Here is an 8,628-nt window from a genome sequence, read left to right as displayed (position 1 = left end):
GCTTTCTTCTTCAGCCGCCATTTTCCCCGACTATCCTAGACTGCCTGCCATTGTTCACCTCTGCTCAGCTCAGGCCATCTGCTCAAACCACCAGCTCAGGTAGCCAGAGACACCAACCCTGCCACCTATGAGACCAGAGTGGCCGATGGTTCTGCCAATCTTCCACGCTGTCTCCACACGGCTGGGCTGTGCCCAGAGCATCCCGCCATCCACACCGACCCAGTAAGAACAAGACTCTAATGCTTAGATTATCCATAGGCTTTGTATATTTGGTAATGCTCAATAACAAGATGCCCACACAGAGGTGTAACCCAATACCCAACCTAGATATACCAACTACCTTTGCTAGAGACAGACGCACATCTGCTTCCATGTTCCCCTCTTTCTCTCTTTCCTCTCTCCCCTAGCTCCTCCTTCCTTCTTCTCTTTCTCTCCTTACTCCTTCCACCTTAGCTCCTCCCAACTTGTGGGAAAAAAATATCTCACTACAGTTAAGTGCCTTTTATTTGGCAGTTTTGGTGCAATCACAAATCTTACACAGCAATAAAGTGTATTCTGGAATGTAATTTCAGATCTTAATACAAGAGAGATCACATAGAATTTCATGGTTTTTGTTTTTTTTTTGTTGTTGTTGTTGTTGTTTTTTTTTTTTGTTTTTTTGTTTTTTTTTTTTTTTTTAATTTCATGTTACATAAAAATATTGTATCCAGTGAGATCATAGAACTTATTTTGAGCCTTCTTAGTGGCAAGGTCAGTGCCTAAGGCTGGTGAGTATTTTTGTGGATTTGGGTAAGTTGTGTATTTCTGAGCCTGACTATAGTTTCCAAACATCTTACACAAAGTGTATTTTCCTACATAGAGACAAATTCATTGCCTTGAGTGTAAACAGAAGCAGGTTCTGATAACTGAATTCTAATCTCTATACATATGACAAATGTAAATCAAGGGTTTTAAGCATATGGGTGCCTGAATTAGTTAATTCCCGAGCAGTGAAATAGCCTGACAGAAAGTTTCAAGAAAATCAAGGGAAGTGGCTGAATCTTTATCTTGCTTTGGGCATGTGGTAGGTAATCAAGAATTTTTAAAATTAAGTATAGTGAAGTTCACATAAAACGTGAGAAAGAGACTTCTAGTGCCCAGAGTAGAAATCTCGTAGATATGCATGAATTTTCTAGCAACAGAGAGACTGGACTTTGTTTTGAAAAAAAGGAAGAAATTGGTTTTTGTTTGGGCTTTTTAGTTAGAGGTGTAATACTCAGGAATGTGAAGAATCTTGCCTTTGTATATCTTGACAGTATATCACACATAAGTGACAAATATTTATAACGACGTGTGGTGTGTATGTTATATAGTCATGTTAATCTATAAAAAGCCTTATTTAAGTGTGTGAGAAGAAATGAAGACATGGCTTAGCCCAGTTTAGCATTTTTAAGGAAATGCAGAGCCTCATTTCTTGGAAGTGATCAGAAAGATGGTAAAGGTGACTAAGAAGAAATAGCCAAAGCACCAGAGAAATGTAAAGGTAACAATTAGGACCAAGTCTGTGCAAGTCGTAACCTTTGATAAGAAACTTACTGAGCTGTCTTTCACAAACCCAGAAAGATATTTTATTTAAAACAAACATAAATATTGTCTTAAACACCTCCGGAGATTAGGAAACAAATCTAGCAAATACATCATAATAATCTGAAAGGATTTGTCAGCCTCACTTATGTAGGCCAGATGTGGTTCTGAGCTGTTTCCAGGAAAAGATCATTCTAAAGCAGGATAACCCAGGGAAAATCCTCCCCTAAAAAGATAGAATGAAAAATATTTATAGACATATATGAAGTATTAAAGTTTAAATCCATATGAACTTTATATGAAACTCCAAAAATGTCTATTTTAAGCTTTTAATGCCTTAAAAGCCAGAGCCCAGGAGATAAAATGCCCACACGACAGCATGCTGATGTTCCTGACCATGCAGCCTCCACACTAAAGGGAAAGGATGTCAAAAGAAGTTGGAAAAGTTCAGACTTATGCATTGGTAAATCAGCTATTATATTACAGCTACACGTTTATCTGTGTCGTCTGAAGTTACTTCTTAGACACTGTCTTATCGTTGAACTAAACAATTATATAGAAAGGTAAAATAACTTCCACAAGGCGACCACAATGTGTTTAAATGCATGTGAGTGGACTATGAAGATAGAATAAAAAGAAAGAAATCAATAAGGTGAGTGAACTGCAAATTTTCATTGATGGTGAAAAGTGTAAGTCTGATTGTAGACTATGCTCGTCCATTGTGTGTTGCTATAATGCAATAGCTAAGGGAGCCTAATTTAATTCTTTAAAGACTTACTTAGCTCACAGATCTAGAGTTTCGAAAACGTATTTCCATCATCAGCATGGCTGTCTTAGCACCTCATGATGGAAATGTATGGAAGAGCATAGAATTCATGTTGAATAAGGAAGCCAGAAAATGGGGTCCTTCTGAGAACATAACCAATGACCCAAGGACCACAAACTGCCTCTCCTTCTTCAAAGTTCTATACTGCCTACCAAAATTTTCAAGACCAAACTTGCAGCACATGAAACTTTGATGGGACAAACAACAACCAAACTCTACCCAAAGTTGATTATTATTTGCACTACCATTAAACCTAAACTTCAGGTTTCGTTACATCCTTAGTATAGAAAGGTATATGTTGGAGTCTAATTTAGATTTAGTAATTAATCATTTGAAATGAAGCACCTGCTGGTTTACTAAAAGATTAACCATCAAAGGGTGTTGAGTGTACGTAGGCCACCCTATGCGTCTCAGGATGCAAGACCTAAAACAGCCCAGACCAATTTCTGGTGTTCACAGGGTAGGTAAATAGAAAAGTAATCAGCATGAAAGCTGACTGAAGTGCAAGTCTGTATGGAAAAGTTCTGTTTTCTGTCAGCTTTTATTGCAAGATTATATTCAGCTAATCAGCAAATATTTATTGACTTGTTTATTCAAAATGCAATTTTCATTAGTCTTTAAATTATGGAGATAAGATAAACAGAGATGCAATTAATAACCCAGCAAGCATATCTGCCTTTTCTGGTCACAGAGAGAATATTTTTCATCTCTTTCCTAGCCATGTCTGGTCCTTTCTAACAGCACACAATGAGACTGAGCTCATCCCCCTTTTCATTCTTCCCTAAGCCAGGCCTGCTGATTGCTAGAGATGATGAATGAGAAAATCAAGATGTCGCGATCTCTTGTTAACTTGCTATATGCCAGGAGATATCCATGGCTTTAGGGATACCTTCATTCATTAAATATCAATAAAGAAGTGAAGTCTCTGGGAAGGTGTTGCCATTATTAGGGAAATAAAATACTACAATGTTAAGGTAATACTTTCAAACCAAAATGAAATGTCATTGATGAAATAAATAGTAATAAGAATAAAGTGGACACATATCACACACACATACACACAATCATGCACAAATAATTTTATATGTATTGGAGATCTGTTAAAAGAAATTATCACACTGCGGTGGAACTCCTGTCCTGGTCTCTTGCTTCGCTTTCCTCTTGAGACAAGATGAGCTTCACCACCCTCTACACCACCTTCTCCACCAACTACCAGTCCATGGGTTGTGGGCAGACTCTCCCCCAGTCAGCAGGTCCGGCCTGTAAGCAGCGCATCCAGAGTCTATGCAGGCACTGGGGTCTCCGAGTCCTGGATATCCGTGTCCCGCTCCATCTGGGGAGGCTCTGTGGGGTCCACAGGCCTGGCAGGAATGGGTGTAATCCAGACTAAGGAGACCATGCAAGACCTGAACAACCACCTGGCCAGCTACCTAGACAAGGTGAAGAGCCTGGAGACTGAGAACAGGAAACTGGAGACCAAAATCTGGGAACATCTGGAAAAGAAGGGACCCCAGGGCATCAGAGACTGGGGCCACTACTTCAAGACCATCGAAGACCTGAAGGCTCAGATCTTTGTGAATTCTGTGGACATTGTTCGCATTGTCCTGCAGATCGACAATGCCCGTCTTGCCGCTGGTGACTTTAGAGTCAAGTATGAGACAGAACTGTCTGTGGAGAACAACATCCATGGACTCCACAAGGTGGTAGATGACACCAATATCAAAGGCTGCAGTAGGGGACAGAAATTGAAGCACTCAAGGAGGAACTGTTGTTCATGAAGAAGAATCATGAGGAGGAAGTCCAAGGTCTGAAAGCCCAGATTGCCAGTTCTGTGGAAGTCGATGCTCCCAAATCTCAGGACCTCAGCAAGATCATGGTGGACAACCACGCCCAGTATGAAGAGATGGCTCAGAAAAACCGCAAGGAGCTGGACAAGTTCTGGCCTCAGCAGATTGAGGAGAGTACCAAAGTCATCACCAGCAAGTCTTCTGAAATCAGGGATGCTGAGACCACCCTTCAGACCTTGGAGGTTGATCTGAACTCCATGAAAAACCAGAACAACTTGGAGAACAACCTCGGGGACATGGAGGCCCAATACAAGGCACAGATGGAGCAGCTCAATGGGGTCCTTCTGCATCTAGAGTCAGAGCTGGCACAAACTCGGGCAGGGGCAGCACCAGACCCAGGAATATGAAGCCCTGTTGAATATCAAGGTGAAGCTTGAGGTGGAGATTGCCACCTACCGCCGCTTGCTGGAGGATGGGGAAGATTTCAGTCTCAACAATGCCCTGAACTCCAGCAACTTCATGCAAACTGTGTAGAGGACAACTAACCGTAAGATCATGAATGGCAAAGTGGTGTCCAAGACCAATGACATCAGAGTTTTGAGGCACTGACGCTGAGAAGGAGGGAACCCCTGGGGACTGAAGGACCAATAAAAGATGAGAACTCACTACAAAAAAAAAAATTATCTTGAAAAAAATCTTCTGTTGACTTTTTTCATTGACAGTTTTTTCATTGACAATGCAAGCTGCCAGGTGGTGGTGGCACACGCCTTTAATCCCAGCACTTGGGAGGCAGAGGCAGGCGGATTTCTGAGTTCGAGGCCAGCCTGGTCTACAGAGTGAGTTCCAGGACAGCCAGGGCTACACAGAGAAACCCTGTTTCAAAAAACCAAAAAAAAAAAAAAAAAAAAAAGAACTATGAGCTAAACTAAACCCTATCTTTCTTAAGTTGCCTTAGTCAGGGTGTTGTATCATGGCGGGAAGACACGTAGTTAAAACAGAATATACATAATGTGTTAATGAAGCAATTATATTAGTGACGTAAATAGAACCACAATACATTCAGGGCCATTGACTTTTTGTTTGTTTTGTTTGTTTGTTTTATATGAAGCCTCAGCTCAAGTATTTTACATGATGCTCAATCACTCATATGTGAGGCTGCTTTTGCTTGCTCATGAGATTACTGTAAGTGTTGCCTTGCCAAGCAATTCAAGTACAGGTAGGGGACATTGCCTGGTTTGCTTTCTCTTGCTATCTAACAACTCGCTCCATAGATAAATACTTTAAACTAGCTTTTTTTTTTCTCTTTGTGGGATTGGAACTCTGGGAGCTCTGGCCTGCAGAGTTCTGACTCCAGGTTTCTCATGTAATTGCAACTGACAGGACAAGAGATAGAACATCTCAGTGCTGGATTGGTTGGAAGTTGGTTTGCCATTTTTCGCCCTTCATGTAGAATCTAAGTCTGTTCCTGTTGTCTTTCTTCATGGGCTCTTGAGAGCTCCTGAACATCTTGTCTGACCTATAGCAATCACACTATTTACACAGAAGTTGAGGCTTCTAGAGCATAAGATAGAAACTGTCACCTTTATGACCTGGCTTCCAGACCCATGGATGGCACTTCCAATATGCTCTCTGTTACAAATATGTCAGAAGCCTGCTCGGATTCAAGTGAAGGGAAACCACCTTCACTTTTGATGAGCAACAACTTTCTAGAAGAGTATATGATCTAGGAGTGGCGGTTATATCTGTACTTGGATAACACATGATGAAAGCAACGTGGAAGTGATGAGCTGGCATTAGCCGTTCATTCATTGCAGAGGACTAAATATTCAAAAGAGCCTTGAACTATACAGGGCTTCATCCTGCTGACTACACAGAAGCCAACAAACTCCCAAAAAGTAGTGACTGAGAATGAGGAAAAGGAAGCTACTACATCGTGCTAGCTAAACTCTGGTGTTCTTAAAACACACTGCCAACGCTGAAGGTATTTCAGAGCTTCAACTCCTGACTACCTGTTTCCCATCTTCCATGTCTCCAGACCCTCAGCATAGCTCCTTTAATAAATTCAAAGAAAAATTCCAAGTGGTGGAAATACCATGTCTGACTTTAAGTGACACAGGCTTTCTTAACAATTGATTAAATCATGATGTGTCATATGATCTATGACAGATTTTGCTATGACTAACTGCAGTCAAGGCCATGACAGTGCAGAGCTTTTCTCTGTCTAGGAGAGTCAATAAGAATCCCAGAGAACAAATGGTATTAGAACTTTCTAGGGTTTGGGAGGTAGAAATGATGCTTAGGGCTGAGTCAGGGAGTTGAAAGTGTTTAAGAGCATTTTAAATGGAGCCCGATCCCCACCCCCATCCAGGCTTTGCTTGGTTGTGCAGTGTATGCCATTCCCATTCCTGTCAGTCTTGCACTCTCCTTGTGATGTTCTTGCCTGCCCTGTGTAACTCCTTGTAAGACCCCTCACTCCCCATTGGGCTTTGTCAATGGCTGTAACCTAGAGGCCAAGAGGTCTTTGGTGGATGCTGCATGAAGGGTTAAGCTTTGTTCTCTTGTACCTATTAAAATCATTTTTATAAGTTTTTTTTTAATGATAAAGAACATTCATAGCTTAAAAATGAAATTTAACAGCCAGTGAGCTGCCTCATCAGGGAAAAGTGCTGCTGCCAAGCTTAATGACCCGAGTTCAATCCCCAGGACCCACATGGTGGAAAGAGGTAACTAACTCCTCCACGTTTTCCTCTGACCTCCACGTGTACACCATGGACATGTGCGCACACTCGATGCATGTAAAAATAAGAATTAAAATGTGAGTTAGCACAGTATACCACCAACACCCATCTTTAATCCTAAAGCATCCCAGGAATCAGCTACCCCACTCATTCAATTAATTAGACACCTTTCTATGTGTCTGATGTTGGGTTAGAGGACAGTCTGACCTAATGGCTAGCTCTGAGACAGCCATGAATACTTAGCAAGAGCATGTCGCCGGGAAAAAAAAAATCCTTTTAAAAAGAAAAAAAAAAAGTGTCTGTTATATGATACTATATTTTCCTAACCAACATAAGCCTAATTTAATTTGAATTCTTTATAACTCCAAGTTTTCCTCAGCATTAAATATGTGATATGATTCTCTCAGCAGTTACTGAAAATAATAGGACTTAATTACTGAGAAATACTTCACACACGTTTTCTCATTAATTCTCTCAACAACTCTATGAAGTAAGTACTGTTATCACTTTCCTTTATAATAGATACCGACTGAGAGAGACAGGAAGGGAAGCCAGTACGACCAAAGTCGCACGGCAGGCAGCCAAACTTGCTTTTATTCTATGAGCTGTTTTATGGCCATTAAAAATGCACAGACCCCTCATATTTTGTAATTAAAGCTTATACATGTTTTTAAAAAGTTTTTCTGCCTCTTCCTTTGTTTTTTTAAATCACTCCTGTTGAGTCACAATTTACATATTATCAACTATGTTCCTTCAAACTAATCAGCTTGAACATCTTCGGAGTAATTTATGCCTGTGGTACCCCACCACACACTGCAGGCTGGACTTCCCAGCACTCCCAAAGTTTTCTTTGTGTGCCTTCTTGCCCCATACCTTCATCTTTCCAAAACCTGGTCGTGACTACATACGCAGCGGGAGTCATGTAGTGTGTTCTCTCTTGTATGTGTGCCTGGCTTCTTCACATTCATCCGTGTTGTAATCAGTGAGACCCACAGATAGTTTCTGCCAAATAATATTCCATTGTAAATCATCATTTATTTATTTTGATGATTTGGGGGCTATTCCTAGCTGTTGATTTTTATAAATGAAACTGCCATACTTGTGTCTTTATATGGCCAGTCTGCGTTTTCATTTCCTGGAAACAAGTATCTGGGAGTGGAATTATTAGGTTCTGTAACAATGGTATGATTGTGAAAGCGGCTATACACTTTCACATTCCCTTCTGCTCTGTTTGTTATACACCTTGACCAGTATCATTTGGTGTAAGTGATCTCCTTTTTTCAAAGCTATTCTAGAAATATACATTAATAGGCCACTTCTATTTCAATTTGTGCTGCCTTGATAATTAATGATATTGAGTTCATTTTTTTTTGCATTCTTACTGAAAATTTTATTTAATTTCTTTCACTGTGGTGAGTCTATTAAACCTTTTGACAATTCAGTTGTGTCTTATTGAGGCCTAAGCTACACACACAACTTCCAAAAATGACTCTTTTGTTCCATTTATTCTCTGTATATATTTCCCCCTATGCTGTGGCTTCGTCTCTCATTTTTAAAATAATGTCTCTTGAAGAACAAACTTTTTCATTTTAATTAAATCTCACCGAAGTTTCCTCTTGTGAGGGCTGAAGTGATGACATAGTGGTAGAAATGCTTGCTGAGTAAGCATAAGGACTGGGCTTTCAACCCCAAGAACTAAAATGCTCAGAGGGTT

At 40.4% G+C, this 8,628-nt stretch overlaps 1 pseudogene; it reads left to right on the top strand.

Annotated features, from left to right (window-relative positions):
• Positions 1-3,560: 3,560 nt before the first annotated feature.
• On the top strand, positions 3,561-5,089 carry LOC143439969 (keratin, type I cytoskeletal 18 pseudogene; annotated as a pseudogene).
• Positions 5,090-8,628: the final 3,539 nt, after the last annotated feature.

The sequence above is a fragment of the Arvicanthis niloticus genome, chromosome 28, assembly GCF_011762505.2.
Source record: "Arvicanthis niloticus isolate mArvNil1 chromosome 28, mArvNil1.pat.X, whole genome shotgun sequence".
In the NCBI taxonomy this organism is placed as follows: domain Eukaryota; kingdom Metazoa; phylum Chordata; class Mammalia; order Rodentia; family Muridae; genus Arvicanthis; species Arvicanthis niloticus.
This window is presented reverse-complemented; position numbering and strand designations above follow the sequence as displayed.